Source organism: Aptenodytes patagonicus, chromosome 3 (genome assembly GCF_965638725.1).
Source record: "Aptenodytes patagonicus chromosome 3, bAptPat1.pri.cur, whole genome shotgun sequence".
Lineage (NCBI taxonomy): Eukaryota > Metazoa > Chordata > Aves > Sphenisciformes > Spheniscidae > Aptenodytes > Aptenodytes patagonicus.
In genome coordinates, this window is record NC_134951.1 from 36,510,508 (window position 1) to 36,525,351 (window position 14,844).

The 14,844-nt window shown below is 40.7% G+C and overlaps 1 protein-coding gene across 1 annotated transcript in view; it reads left to right on the forward strand.

Annotated features, from left to right (window-relative positions):
• KCNQ5 (potassium voltage-gated channel subfamily Q member 5) overlaps positions 1 to 14,844 on the forward strand; it is a 319,422-nt gene that overhangs the window by 248,420 nt on the left and 56,158 nt on the right. The window lies entirely within an intron of this gene.

The window sequence follows — 14,844 nt, forward strand, 5'->3', positions numbered from 1 at the left end:
TTCTCTTTATCATCAAAATTAGAAGCACTCTCTCCCAAACATGCAGAACAGCCAATAATACAGTTTCTGGTTTCTGGATAAAGTATGGTTAAATTCTTGCTCTGGGAGATTTGGAGCAGGAAATTACAATCTTTCAGCCCCACTGAAACTATCCAAACATCAATAAATAATTCTTAATTGGTCCAGAGAGAGATGCTGATTTACCCCGTCACCTGGTGTTAATTGTAGTCATCTGCTACGTGAGAAACTTTGATTTTGTTCATCCAAAGAATAATCAGTCATTCATAAATAGGCAATTCCAGCAGTACAAATTAGAAGAGATCCACACCAGAATGGATGAAATAAGTTAGAGCACTGGGATGTGAGGAATCAGAGAATGAAAACAGGTTTGTGATAAAAAGCCTGTTAAAAGCCAGAGACCTTTTACTAAAAAGAATTTATTTATTTATTTTATTAGAATTACTTTCTTAGAAGGCTGTTGAAGATATTTTCCCAAGCATGAGGTAGTTATGTCCATTCCAAACAAGACTGATATAACTCAGTACCTGCACTAAAATGTTTAGCGATTTCTAATTCAGTTCACTTTTGTTAGGAAAGTCTCCCAAAGTCAAATGTCACAGTCAAATGATTTAGAAATAATGAGGTTCTCTGTCCATACTCACTCAGATTCTGTAAATGGAGTCTTTCAAATGATTGATGGTGTCTCGTATTTGAATCTCAGAAAATATATTGTAGTATTATTATAATAATTATAATAATATTAATATTATTGAATACTATATGTTATAAAATATTATAAACGTATATTATAGAACTTCCAGTGCTGCTTATGAGCCACAAGGTTTCAGTGACTTGGAAATGTGCACTAAGAAGGAGGTAAGCAACCAACAGACCAAGAAGCAGTCAACATTTTCTGGTTTTAGACTTGGTATGTTCAATTTCGCTCACATTTTTTAGGGACTGGCTTTAAACTTGTTAAAAAGTTAGAGACTTGGCTTTAAACTACTAGAGATACCCAGTATATGAAGATACTTACAGTAATACCTTTCTTTTCACTACCTGTCTTTATTTGATTTCAGATGTTCATATCCTGCCTTACTACGCTGAATTCCCGTCATATCCATAGACAAGATAGTTGCTCAAATTTCCATACATACGTGTAAATTCTCCAATCCAAAATTAAGTAATTGTTAATGTAAGCAGTGGTGTGGAAGTTAGAGGTAGACAGGATCGTGCCAAATTCGCTTATCTGCCTACTTCAGCATATAGTCTCAAAAGCAGTAAAATTGTTAGTTTGTTTTTCAAATTTTATCATTCCTGGCATCTAAAAAAATTAATACTTTTAAGGAAGTGAGTAACGCGTCAGAGCCTAACTGGTATGCAAGGAAATACTCGGCTTTCTTGGCTTCTTTCCAGATGTTGTGCTGCAGATGAGCTGCTTCGGTGTGTGACATTCCTCATAACTCCCATCTCAGATCATCATCAGCTCTTTCCCATAGCTCCTCTGTGAGAGGAATTGCCGCTTCGGTGGCTGTACAGGTTTTGCTTTTGCGGCAGCGAATTATGCTCTCCAGGCAGAAATCTGAATCATTTAGGAACATTTCTGTATTGGTCCAAAATAGCATCCTATTAGACTAGGTGTTTGCTATTTTGGACTTCTGCAACTGCCTGTTACTCTGTCCTTGGCATACGTGCAGCTTCTCATGGGACTGCGATATCCCTAGCTTGTGGTACCACTTTATTTCAAAAGCCACTTTCAGTGTGTCTTCTATGTGACTAACATGCCTATACTTAGGGGTGTTTTGGCAGCATGTCAACATAAATTTCAATGTTAATGCCTTGGTGTGGTACATTAGACAACTGTCAGTCTGACTATTTGAGCCATGATTAACTACTCTTGCAGGTGTTAGTCAACCAAATCATGCTTACTCTCGTGGTGTCCCAGCCTTACCCCTGTGAGCCCAAATGAAGAAATCTGACGCGGTCTGCGTGGAGCTATCGGCTTGGCGTATACTGCAGGCATCTTTCTAGAATGGTTTGAAAGCGTTATGCAAATAGGGGAATTGTAGTGAGAAATGATCACCCTAGGTATTGTATTGTGCACAACTACCTCATTCATGTTTTTCTGTAATAATAACACATTTAATAATCCTTTTGCACAGATCACTTTGTTCCTTTTACATTCACTCTGCAGCATATGACAGCAGGCAACATGCTGCTATCTTATATTTGCTGTATGTCTTTCCATCTCTTTGGTGCTTTTAGTTTATAATTATTACTCTTATGCCTGTTTAATTTTGGGACTTTATTGCTGTCTCTGCTGAAGGGTAGTTTATTTCTGTTCAGGTCATCTGTGTGTGAGTCAGGTCTCCAGGAAAAGGGTCGTAGGTGCAGTCAGTTAGAAACAGTGGTTTCATTTTGCTTGGTTGTATTGTCATTTAGAAAAATAGGCATTTTTCAGTTGCTTTAGAGATAGTGTTGTTTTCTTCAAATGCAGTTTTCTGGTATCTGCTCAGCTTTAATTTGTTAACTGGCGATGCTGACAGTTTAAAACACAAGCTTTGCCCACTTTTATGTTCAGTATAGTTAAATTGATTGCCAGGTGTCTTCATCCAGCCTTGCAACTAGCTTATTAGTGATCACAAAGCTTGAAGAAATTCAGTTTCCGCAGATGTTTCCATTCTTTTACATCCCTTCAGAGAGCTGAGTGTTGCTACCAGCACTGCTAAAGTGGGCAGAGTATTCCAGTGGGAATTGCAGGAAATATCTATTTTTATGATCATGCCTCGAATGGTTACACTCCAACTGCTACATTAGAAAAAGACTTGTGTACAAGAAGAGAACGTACAGTTTTTTAATTCCTCCTTTTTACAGCTGCTGTGTTAAATACAGCAATTAGGAAGGATTTGACAATGTAACAACATTGTTACATTGTGTAACAGAGTTACAGTATTTATATCTCAAGTTTAATAAGGCTAAGTAGAAATATTTGCATATTTCTAGATGGCAAATTGGGCATATTCTGCACATTTTAATTTCCTCCCTTCCCGCCCCTAGCACTTAAGCACCTGGCTCCCATAACCTGTAGTCTCCTCTTAAAGAAAAATTACATTTTTTACCCTTAAGCTTGTGCTGATAACTCTCAGAAGTGAGGACTTGACCTTTCCACTGATAGACGATATTGCTGTCAATAACAGATCTAAGAAAGGTGTCCACCAGATCTATTTTACATCAACCTAGGTAAGCTCTGAAATGGTGTAAATGCTTATTTGAGTCTGGCCAAAGCCATCCCTGCCGCAGAGACGCAGCTCCAGCTGCTCACTTCCACCCTCGTGCCGCCTGGTCCTGGTGCCCCAACACGTGTATGCGACCATCTTGGGAGCAACCAAGGCAAAGGCAGGGCCCCTTCGGCCCCGGGGCTCTCCTTTGCCAGCCCAGCCTGATCGTGAGACCCCCCACGCTGGGGACTGCTTCATTTCAGATGAAAATGTCACGAGGCAGAGTGGAGAGGCTGTCGTGCAGAGTGGCACAGTCTACTGTATTTAAGATCTCATTTTAGGATTGCCTCCTGTTGGGTTTGTGAGAGGGCTACCAGATTATGTTTTTTTCCCCTCTCAGAAAAGCACTGCACAGAGCTTCCATTTCTTTCTTCACATCTCCCACACCAGGAAGTCTCAAGGGTGGCTGCAAGGTGCCCCGCACTAGTGTTCTCCAAAACATATAAAGTTTGCTGGCACAGTAGTCCCTCTTAGGCTACCCACCCACAAGTTGCAGGCAGGATAACAGCTGAGGGTAAAGAGTGGCTGGAAATCTCTGGTTCTGTATCATCTGAGTAAACTCTGTATTTACAGAAACAGAGGAGTCCCAGGAGGCACTCACACCGACTGTGCAGATATCCAAAATAGTTGTGTAGGTTAGGAATGCAAGTTCTGGTTTTAGGCAGCAGGGAGAGGTATATGCCTCCAGAGGACGGCTCAGAAAACTTAAGGTAGGAATTCATCTCTTTCAGTCAACACTGAGGGACCCATGTTCCTGCCTTCAACACCTGCATTAGATAACTCAGGTAGATACTGGATACCTCCTGTTTCCCACCACCCCGTGAATTTGAGAGCAGATTATTAATACTGTCTCTTCCCTCTCCACCTACAAACAGGCTTTTCCTCTCCCTCAGAGACATGTTATTCTTTCTCCTGCTCTTTTCAGCATCGTTACTTCTTAATTTTTGCCTGTCCACTTTCACCCTCATACCCAGGATTTTTCTGTTCCCATGGTTTTCTGGCCTTTCCACTCCCAAACCACTGCATCACCTTCATTTTATGCACAACCTGGGAATGTGTTAGATGGACACTTCCAGACACCCTGCCTGCCTGCCCCGCCCTGAGATTTTAGAGTACGATTAAAAAGCCGTGAAAGTGCCCGTAGATTCCTACCTGTGTGGTTACAAGGACCCAGCACAGAGATAGCACTGCTTCCCCTGCTGGACTGGATCACGTAGGAGCCCCGTTTGGTGTCTTTCTACATGCTGACTAGCACCAGATACCTCTAAAAAAGGTGTTAACACCTGTAGCCCAAATAGCCAATCACACAGTATTTTTGTTTGGACATTGGGTAATCAGTGACTGACTCATGTAGGAATTTGGATCCCCTGAAAAATCTAATTCCAGCAATTCAGGGAGAAACATCCAATCTTGTCTCTAATTTTCCCTGGTTATTCCTTTATATCCCATGGCAATGAATTTTACAAGTTAATTGCATGTTGTATTTCTTTTTATCAGATTTAAATTGTCTTTTGATCTCACAAGGAAGGGTAAATAGGAGGCATCCAACAGACCTTCTTATCTTCCACTAGTTTGCATACCTCTATCTGCCATCTCATATTTGTCTTCTGACTAACTACTCCTAAATTATTCAGCCCTTTCTCCATGCACGAGTCTTGCCATGCCTGTAGTTATTTTGTTTTTTTCTTGCTGATAACTTTGTGGTTTTCTTGCAGTCCGATCTAATGAGCCTCTTCGTTCATCAGGTGTGTGTGTCTGACTATCCATCCTGCTGCCTTTCCCTCCAGAAATCTTCAGGTTTTTTTCTCTCCACAATAGCCGTTTTCACTAAGGTCTGCTATCATCCAGGAGAAAGCCTCAGACATAGTAAAGTGACTAGCAAACCTTGTTTTCTCGGGGCTTGTAAGACACAAAAGAGTTACTGGGCAGAATAAGTGAACATCTATGGGAAGGATCTGCGTGTGTTACTCTTGGTTTGTTTCTTTGGTTGGACACAAATTGGGTTGGTGAACACTGGGTCAAAGATACAGCTTTAAATCTGTTTCTGTCAGCCTGTCTTAAAGCCAAATAAAACTCCTACTGAATAAATAGTGCTTTATTCCTTCTGGCAGGTGCATATTAATAATGTTAAAGATCAATTATTGGAAAAGGCTAATAAAGTATAAATCCATGAAAGGCTTGCAACTGAACTTAATCTTAGCTTACAGGAGGCCCTTAGATTTTTAAGATTTATTGAGCCAGCTGTTAATAATAGAAAGAAGTTTGCTGAGGACTTATTCAGTCCATTGAAAGAGTGTGTACTCAACAGTGCCATGAACTTTAATTGCTAACAGTACAAAGACAGGTGAAATGTTCCCATTAATGTTGTTATTCTTATCCGACTGAATCAAAGATGGTAACCATAACTACAACTTAAAATTCAGTATTTGTTGAGCTATTGTGATTCTCAGCCCACAGAGAACTATTTTGGTTATCTACCACAAAAAGTAAAATGACATTATTTTGATATATTTGTCATCATGGCCTGAAAGTGTGCTTCTTTTACACAGGAACAGTATACATAAACTTTTAGTACATTGGTATATTAATGACTAACATCAGTTGATCTATTCTTGGGTATGAAATTAGTGTCTCATTATAAACTTTGATTAAAAAAATGACAAAACAAAAAACTGACCCATCTTCCTCATTCTGGAATTTCGTAAGGGAATATTTAGTTTTCAAGTCTAAAAAATGTCCAATATTGACTTTTTGAAAATATTCCTTGTTTTTCTGTTTCAAAAATTGTTTGACCTACTGAGTCCTAATTTCTTGTATTTGGTTAGCTTTACTAACAAGTGTCTTTGACTCGTTTCCAGTTTTGTTTTATTTTGTTTGGGGGCAACATACGATTGCATTGTATGGTGAAGAGCTTTACCCAGGGTGTAGCGAAGGCATACTAGGGTGCCTGTGAAGAAAGGGATTTACAGGTGCTGCTTGGAGTATTCACAGATAGAGGAAATGGGATAGTTCTCCTCCTTGACTTAGAAAGACTATACAGCTCCTTTCTGTGGTTGAGGCAAGAAATCTTAAGCTAATGGTTTTTCATTAAGACAGGCGGAAGAAATACGCTAAGTATGGTCCAGCTTAAAAACAAGTGTTTAGCAGAAGGGTGCGTGAATTCAGTTTTAGGTGACAAGTTTGGTTTATGTTCCCCTGGACCACTTTGCTTTGCAGTGTCTGTGCGTGTGTGTGCTGGGAGTCAGTGGCAGGGATTTACACGCTTATTCATCCTGTTCGATGTGCCACGGAGGAGTAAGCTAGGCTGCCACCGTATCGCATTTCATCAGTTACTGCCAACCTCAGCCAAGCAGACGCTCTCGCCCCAGCTCAGGTACATGCCAGGCTGAGACCCGCGCTGGGGCGCAGAGACACCTCCAGGTGCCGGGGTGAGGTCCCGCACGGCTTGAGCCTGCACTGGGGCTCGATGTAGTCCACCCTCGCACGGACGGGCTCGCCAGTGAGTTGCCATGGGGTGCGGCCCCGTTTGCACACAGCTGCTTTGCAGAGCTGGCCTCATCCCCAGCACTGGACTCTGGGGAGTCCCATCCAATCTGGAGTTTCAGCATCAGGACACAGTGCTGTAGCTAATCCTCAGTGTTTGCAGTTATAAAACCTTTGAATTGACCTCCTAAAGCACACTTGCGGTTTAATACAGAGTTTATTTTCCATGGCACTGAAAATATATGAAACATAACCTATTTTATATTATATGGTGTCATGGTTTAATGCCAGCTGGCAACTAAGCACCACACAGTGGTGCTTTTATAATATAAAGACATATGTATTTTATATTCTATATTATTTAATTATCACCTATTAAATAGGTTTTATATATCATGTAAAATAATACTATGTATTATTTTATATGCATGTTTTAAATTTTAATTTAATTTTTCTTAAATAATTTTGATTCCTACCATTTTCTCCTTGCCAGAAAAGATCGTTTTACATGTTGGTGAGCTGCTTTTCTAAATAGACCCACTTTGGCTATGTAAAATTAACACGTCCTAGAAAGAAGATGTCTGTATTTCCAGGAGGTCACTTTCATTTCATATTAAAATATTTTGCTTACTCAGATGATTCCAATACATTGCAAATAAAAATAGGGATGGAGCGAAGGGTTCAAGATGGTTCATTTCTTTTGATCTCTTCACTGGAGTATTGCTCAGCTGATGAGTAAGAAAAATCCAAGTTTCTACGCACAGATCAGTTTTAGTGGTAATGTAGCCATTTTCCATTGCCAGAAGAAAAAGAAATCAATAGAGTGGAAGTAGTAACCTCTGGATTTTTTTTTAAAATTCCACTTCAGTGCCTAGAAAGTATTACACATTTTTTAATAACTTCTTTCTCTTCTGTGTGCCACTGCCATACATCCCTATCTTCCTGTTTTTCAACAGCAATAAAAGTCAATTTTCACACTCATCTGTGTTTATCTCTGCAAATTATCTTGATACGCAAAACTATTTCACTTTCCTACTTCTAAATATACCAAGTTGTTTTGCATCTTGAAAAAAGATTACAAAAGGAAGCGAAATCACCAACTTGTTTTGCCTGTAATGACAATTAAGATGGTTTCCATCCAGAGAGTGTTACATATTTGAAAATGCAAAGACGTTTTGTCTGGAGTGACAACAACATCTGCAAAAATCAAACAGCGTCATCCATCCCAAGAATTTCCTGAAGATATCCTGCCAATTACTTTTACTAGTAGGTGACGATTAATCATAACCTGTCTGGCATCTGAGCAGAGAGATCTGATCCCTGACCAGAAAGAAAGGCTATATTCAGGCATAGCTGAAAGCAAATTTCGCCAGGACTCAAGATCCTGAGCACCATTATTTTTAGTATATGCAAAACTCAGATTATCTCATATTGCTTGGGGATTTTTGTTGTTGATGTTGCTGTTTAGGCTTTTCTTCTCTGTAAAATTGAAGTCTTATTGCTGTAAATCTATTCAGCTTTTTGTGGGAGGTGCAGAACTCAGCTTCCTGCCTCTCCCAAATTATGCTAGAGATGTTCAGGTGATATAATTCAACAGATGACATTAAACTGCCTTTTTTATAGGCAGAGAATAATGCTTGAGCAGATCGTATTTCAGAGGGTGAATTCCGGTGACCTCAAAAGACCGTATGTCTCCAGAGTAGTCTCTAAAAATCCAGTTTGCAGATTTTGACAATCTTACACTTACTGAATTGTACTTTATCAATAAATAGTTCTGCTTCTTCCAATGGGACAATTTACAAAGTATGATAACATCCATCATCATTCTAAATATGGTAATATTGATCATCTCTCTATTCAGAAATGTAATTACAGGCTTCATCCTTAAAAAAAATTAAGATTCTGGACATTTTAAAGATAAAAATATTGAAAATTCTTGGTTTCTGGGATAAATACTTATGCAAGGTCACTGTAAGTTCAGCCCATATTAGACCAAATTTTGCTGCCATAACTATGTGAAATATCCTACTGATTTCATAGCAAGGGGACTATTCGCAGAGTAAAGGAACTGCCACCTGGTAAAAACATTACTATTTGCCTCTTTTCAAATTAACTGTTGCAGCATGCTCTAATCATGATTTTTATTCTTTGCCCTCTTGAACCGGTAGAGGGAAGTGGTTAATCCCTTGTTTGAAGCTAAAAGCATTTTTGCAGCCAGTTATGACAAAATGACCTTTTCCATTCTATGACCTTTCTCAACAAGTGCTCAAGGAATAATGATACAATTATTTCCCTCTCTGAATACCCCTCTATTAGGCTATTCAGAAGCCTTAAACTCTATGAATGTCTTTTTCTTTTCTTTTTATTTTTTTTTTAGCTAAGCCACAGGAGCATAAAATACAGCAATGCCAAATATGTTACTAGACTGTGCGAAAAGGCTGCTATTCCTATAGACGAGTTTGTATAAACAGATCTTTTCTTTTAGGAATCTGAAAAAGAGCAACCTTATTTTCACGTACTGATGTATGGCTTAAGTCAGGTGTCGGTCATCAGACTATACCTTAAACTGCTTTAAACTGCTGATTTATATCCATTTAGGATAGAGTCCCTTGAATATATTTTTGTTCTCGTGTTTCTATAGTGTGATGTGCTGAAATACAGTGCTCCGGAATGTGTGTTGTGTTAACTTTGTGTTGTAGTGTCTGATTAAAGTTGAAAGTACATTTCTACATTGATGATACCCTCTGTCCCCGGCCAGCTAGCTGTGGAGATTATTGTAGACAAACTGAAGGGAGTTCTGAGAATAGCAATAAAACATGATGAAGCTACTGGAAGGACTGATATACAAAGAGATATCAGAAAAACTAAAATGCTGGTCATTCCCTCCCTTCCACCACTCACACTTCCTTGCGACTCAGAATAGAGAGTTGTTAATTATTTCTATGTAGTTGTTGTTGTAAATCTGGATTAAAACTTCTTTAAACTCCTTTAGCAAGTGAGAATAATTGCTCACTGTGCTGCAATATGCATGCATAACCTGTGCCGTTGTAACCACACGAAGCCAATGTCAAAGCACTCTTGGTGCTCGTAGTCAGTTATGGAGCCCAGTGGCTCTATAACACCACGGAATCAAAAAGTGCTGGTTTTTTCACGAATAACTTTGAAATTTAGGGTAATGATGAACTTTCCTGAGAACTATTCACAAGAAATGACCACTACAAGCTGTGTCTTTTCTCTGGGTCATAGATAATTACTCTAGCCCAAAATTAGACCTTACAAGGACAGCCTAAGGGTAGCCTAAATTTGGTCATACTGTTGCCAGTTAATTGCCTTTGTGAGTTAATACAGCTGCAATCTAGATAAACCACATTCTTGAGATTTTCTGCTTATTCCTGCAGTTTTGGGGGCAGATGTCTCCTGCTCTTGTCCTAGCTCATTGCTTCTCCCTACTGTTCTGTAGCCAGAGCAGACACAGTAACTGACGGCCATTGCAGTTTCCTGCATATTCTTAACAAGGATGTGTAAACCGGGAGCATTCTCTATGAATTCCAATCTGTTGCTATTGGAAGTGCTTATAGCTTAGGAATGCTAACCGCTCTTCCAAGAGACCCAGAGTTTCTGACCAAGCTTGAGCAGGGTAAGGCAGCCCAACATCAGCCTTCCTCTGTGAAGTGGGAAGTCAGGCTGGCACGTCTCTCATGAGCTAGCTGAAACTATTCCTGAGTTTCAGGTTGTTGCATTACTGGGCTTTGGTTAATTGTCTTTACTTATATGTCACTATTTTAGTGAGACTGGACAATGTACAAGGGTAATCTATCACACACATGAGTTCTGGGACCATTTTTATTTTTCGAGGGGGGCCCAGTTGTTAACACAGTGGCTGTCAACTAAAAAAGCCTTTGCTAAGTTACTATGAACAAAACTTTCATGTAATCTCAGGGGTTTCTTGAGTGGTACTAGGTGAAAGATCTGAAATGGAAGAATTCATTGTTTGAAATTGAATTTGAAATGAAGTGTTCAAAAGCGAACATTGCAAAAGCTGCTGAGAAGATCTGAAATCTCAGACTGGAGTCAACCAGGAAGGACACTATCTGCAAGGATAGGAATATGAGAGATATTTCTAAAGAGTGAATAAAATCAGCCTCATAGCTGAGGAGACGCTTAACATTTTGAAAGATCATACACAAGATATTAGCTTTGAAAAAATCAAAGAAATAAATGTGCCTCAGAAACTTTTGTCTTCTAATAAGTCATTACAGAGACGTTTGGAATTATACTGCCCATTACTCACTCTCACATCCTAAACTTCCCTATTGCTTTACAGCAAGATATGGAGTGAAACCTTAGTCCCAGTTAAATTAATCAAAATGTTGCTATTTATTTACTTCAATAAAGTTAGGTTTCACCCATAATCCACTTTCTGGGTTTGTTTTTTTCTTCCTGATTTCCCAGTTTTGCCACTAAAAGGCAAGAAGGAAAAATACTGATAGAAGAGGAAAATATTTATATAAGATTGACAGAAGTTTGTTAAAGCCTTCTTAAACCACAGAAATACCGTGGAGATTTCAGCTAAATTCAAGTGGAATATGAAAGGAAGTTCAGAAGAAGATTTTGCTCTCGTAACAGGGCAAATGGCACCTGGGGTATGTTGGATAAAAATGTGGTAGGGAGAGAATCATAAAGTACTTAACTTTTAATTTTTCCAGTATAGGTATGCTTAGATAAGAAAACCAAGCAAGATTAATATGTTCGGAAGTGACTTTCAACTGATGCAAACTTTTCTTTGGACTCTGATTTCATTCCAAGAGGGGTTTATTTTGGTTTATCTTACACCTGTTCCTGGCAAGTTAAACTACGCGGAAATAATGTGCCTGCCTGCCTTCCCTGCCTCCGAGGGAAACACAGCCAGGGAGGGCTGCCCTAGGCAATGGACACACTCTTTCCTTCCCTATTCCCAGCCTGAGGAGTTGGTGGGGGTGGTTTGGGGGGGGGTGGGGGGTGTATTGTGAAGAGGTGAAGAAGATGAGAGAGCAAGGTGTGAAAAAAATGCCAGCAGACTGGGAAGGCTCTCCTCCCTCCCCCAACTGTTTTTTAAACACGTGCCAGTGCATTTTCTGCTCCCCTGTTTCCTCAGCCTCTCCTCACTTTGCCTCTCCCCATCCCTACCCTCCATCTAGAAGGCTATACACAAGTAGATAACTCCCTTGGATCAATACTTTAAAAAAGGGAAGAGAGCTATGCTGCTGTTGGCTTCTTCGTCTCTCGCAGTCAGAGGGGACCAGAGATCCTCAATGGGGCAGAGGGTTCCCAGCAGCACAGGGCAGATGCTGTGCAGCACTGGCAAAACTGAATTAATTTGAATTTTTTGCAGTGGAGGACCTCCAGGAAACTCCATGTTATAAGGAAAGCTGTCAGAGCTCCTGGAATGGGCAGGAATAAGGGCAGGGACAAATCATTGGCTTTTGTAAAAAACTGTCCTATTGAGAGTGGTTGAGGGTAACCAAAACCCCCAGTAAGCACTTTAATAATTTCCAGACCAAATGCATAATTCATAATATTTGGGTGACCTTACTCTTTTTTAAGTTCTAAGAATGATTTGCAGGAGTGCACGCTGCTTTTCTAATGATATCTGATTTGCTGCTAGTCAGTCACCACTAATTAAAAATGGCTGCTACCTTGCTGCTCTGCTGGGAACAGCATGGGACAAGCCAAGCTAACCTCGCTGTCGTGTTACACTCTTTCTTCAACACAGTCCGTATTGCTCAAGGCTTTCCAGCACGCTTTACATGAGCCTCAGATCCACATAAACACACCTAAATATAGAAGTTTGCTTGTAGGTGGGTATGTGTGTGCTACGTGTCTATACTTCCAGTATAGTGGGTCAAGATCTAGGGCTTAGTTCAGCGGAGTACATAGAGGTGTCCCCTGTTACATGATATTCCCTGCTCTCCAGCGACTTCTCCTGAAGGGCACAGCCTTCCCAGGTCTGAGAGCATAGCTGCCAGACCTAGGGGATGTCTCAGATACCTTAGGGCATCTCAAATGGCACTGGACAAATAAATTTGGGCAGCTGAATCGAGCCTTTTTTTGTACCAAACCCAGAGTGCGAGTCAGCTCAGCAGCCAGCAGGAGCCTTCCTGAGGATTAGCTGCACCTCTCGGTTGGCGTGATTTTCTTGTGCTGCATTGAGAGTTCAGACACCTGCTTCACATGTAGACACCTAAATTTAAATGTCTTCACATGGAGCTGAATCCCACCCCATCTATTTTCCTGATCTCCATTAGAATTTGTGATGTCTTTAACTCTTCCTGGTCAGTTATCCTATTTCTGAATTCTCACCCAGACCTGCTGCATCGGGTTGCTGCGCTCTTGAGACTTGCATTGTGCAGAGACGCCCTAGGATACTTTATCCACTTCTGGCTCTTCCTGATCTCTGAACTTGTTGGATGTACATCTAGAAGCAAATCCAGCTTTTTTGGTAGCCAATTATATAGTAGCCACCTATGATCCACCTATGTAGTAGCCAAAGACATTTTAAAATGTCGTAGCATAAGACAGGCAGAAGGTCAGCCTAGCCTAACACACTATGTCCAACAGTGGCACTAGTCAACAGTGAAGAGTCAGGGAAGATTACACAAACAGGGCAAACATACAGCGATATTTCTCCATAAGAGTGTCTCAGCCTCCAACAGCCTGCTACTTGGAGACATCCTGAGCCAGAAGTGGGCTCTTGGTATTAATTAGCTCAGGATTAAATTTTCTCCAATAAGATCATCCTGCTGGCTTTGAACCCATGTAAACTTTTAGTATCTTGTGACAAGGATTTCCACAATTTAACAGGACACTCCTTAAACCACAGATTGTCTGTACCCTTAGTATTGTAATAAGAGGGCAAAGCATCCATAGGTGAGTTCAGAGAAACCTAGGATGTCTGCAGACAAGGGTATTTGGGACCTCAAGTTACTTGGTGGCTGAGCAGAATGAACCAAGGCTACTTCATACTGTACTGGAGCAGGTGTCTTGGTTTCGGCTGGGATAGAGTTAATTTTCTTCCTAGTAGCTGGTACAGTGCTGTGCTTTGGATTTAGGGTGAGAACAATGTTGATAACGCACCGATGTTTTAGTTGTTGCTAGGTAATGCTTACACTAGCCAAGGACTTTTCAGCTTCCCATGCTCTACCGACTGAGAAGGCTGGAGGTGCACAAGAAGCTGGGAGGGGGCACAGCCAAACTGGCCAAAGGGACATTCCATACCATGTGATGTCATGCTCAGTACATAAACTGGGGGAAAGCTGGCCGGGGGGGGGCCGCTGCTCGGGGACTGGCTGAGCATCAGTCAGCAGGTGGTGAGCAATTGCATTGTGCATCACTTGCTTTGTATATTGTTCTTATTATTATTACTATTAGTAGTAGTATTTTATTTTATTTCAATTATTAAACTGTTTTTATCTCAACCCACGAGTTTTTCTCACTTGTGCTCTTCCAATTCTCTCCCCCATCCCACTGGGGGGAGGGGGGAGTGAGCGAGTGGCTGTGTGGTGCTCAGTTGCCGACTGAGGTTAAACCACGACAGCAGGCTAAGGAAAGAGTCTCCTGCTTCTAGGTACAGCCAGTCTCCCTTGCCACCTGCCTGTGAGGGGCCTTTTCACTTACTGGGTCATTCGTGACTTGTAGAAACTATGCTTGGGACAAGATGAGTGTTTGTACCCAAGACAAAAGAAGCAAAACTCATGTCAACAAGAACTTGCTTTCAGGAAGTTCTTCACTGGCAAACATGGGTTTGGATTATCCTTGCATATAAACATACAAACACCACAAAATCCTAAGTTTTAAACCAGGTGTTTCTTACAAAGGCCCTTGAAGCTTTTAACAGAAGGTCAGGAAATTAATGATGAGAGGATGAAGTAACACAGTGCTTGTTCTGTCCCTTTCCAATCCCTGCACACCTGTGAGCCTGCCCCAATCATCATAAAAGAACATTCTGCCTTCTCACAGTGTCCGTGTGCCATCACTGTGCCTCTCCTCCTCATCTCCCTTTAAATGCTGTTCTGGCTCAAAGGGCAGCTGGCTGATTAGTTCATGC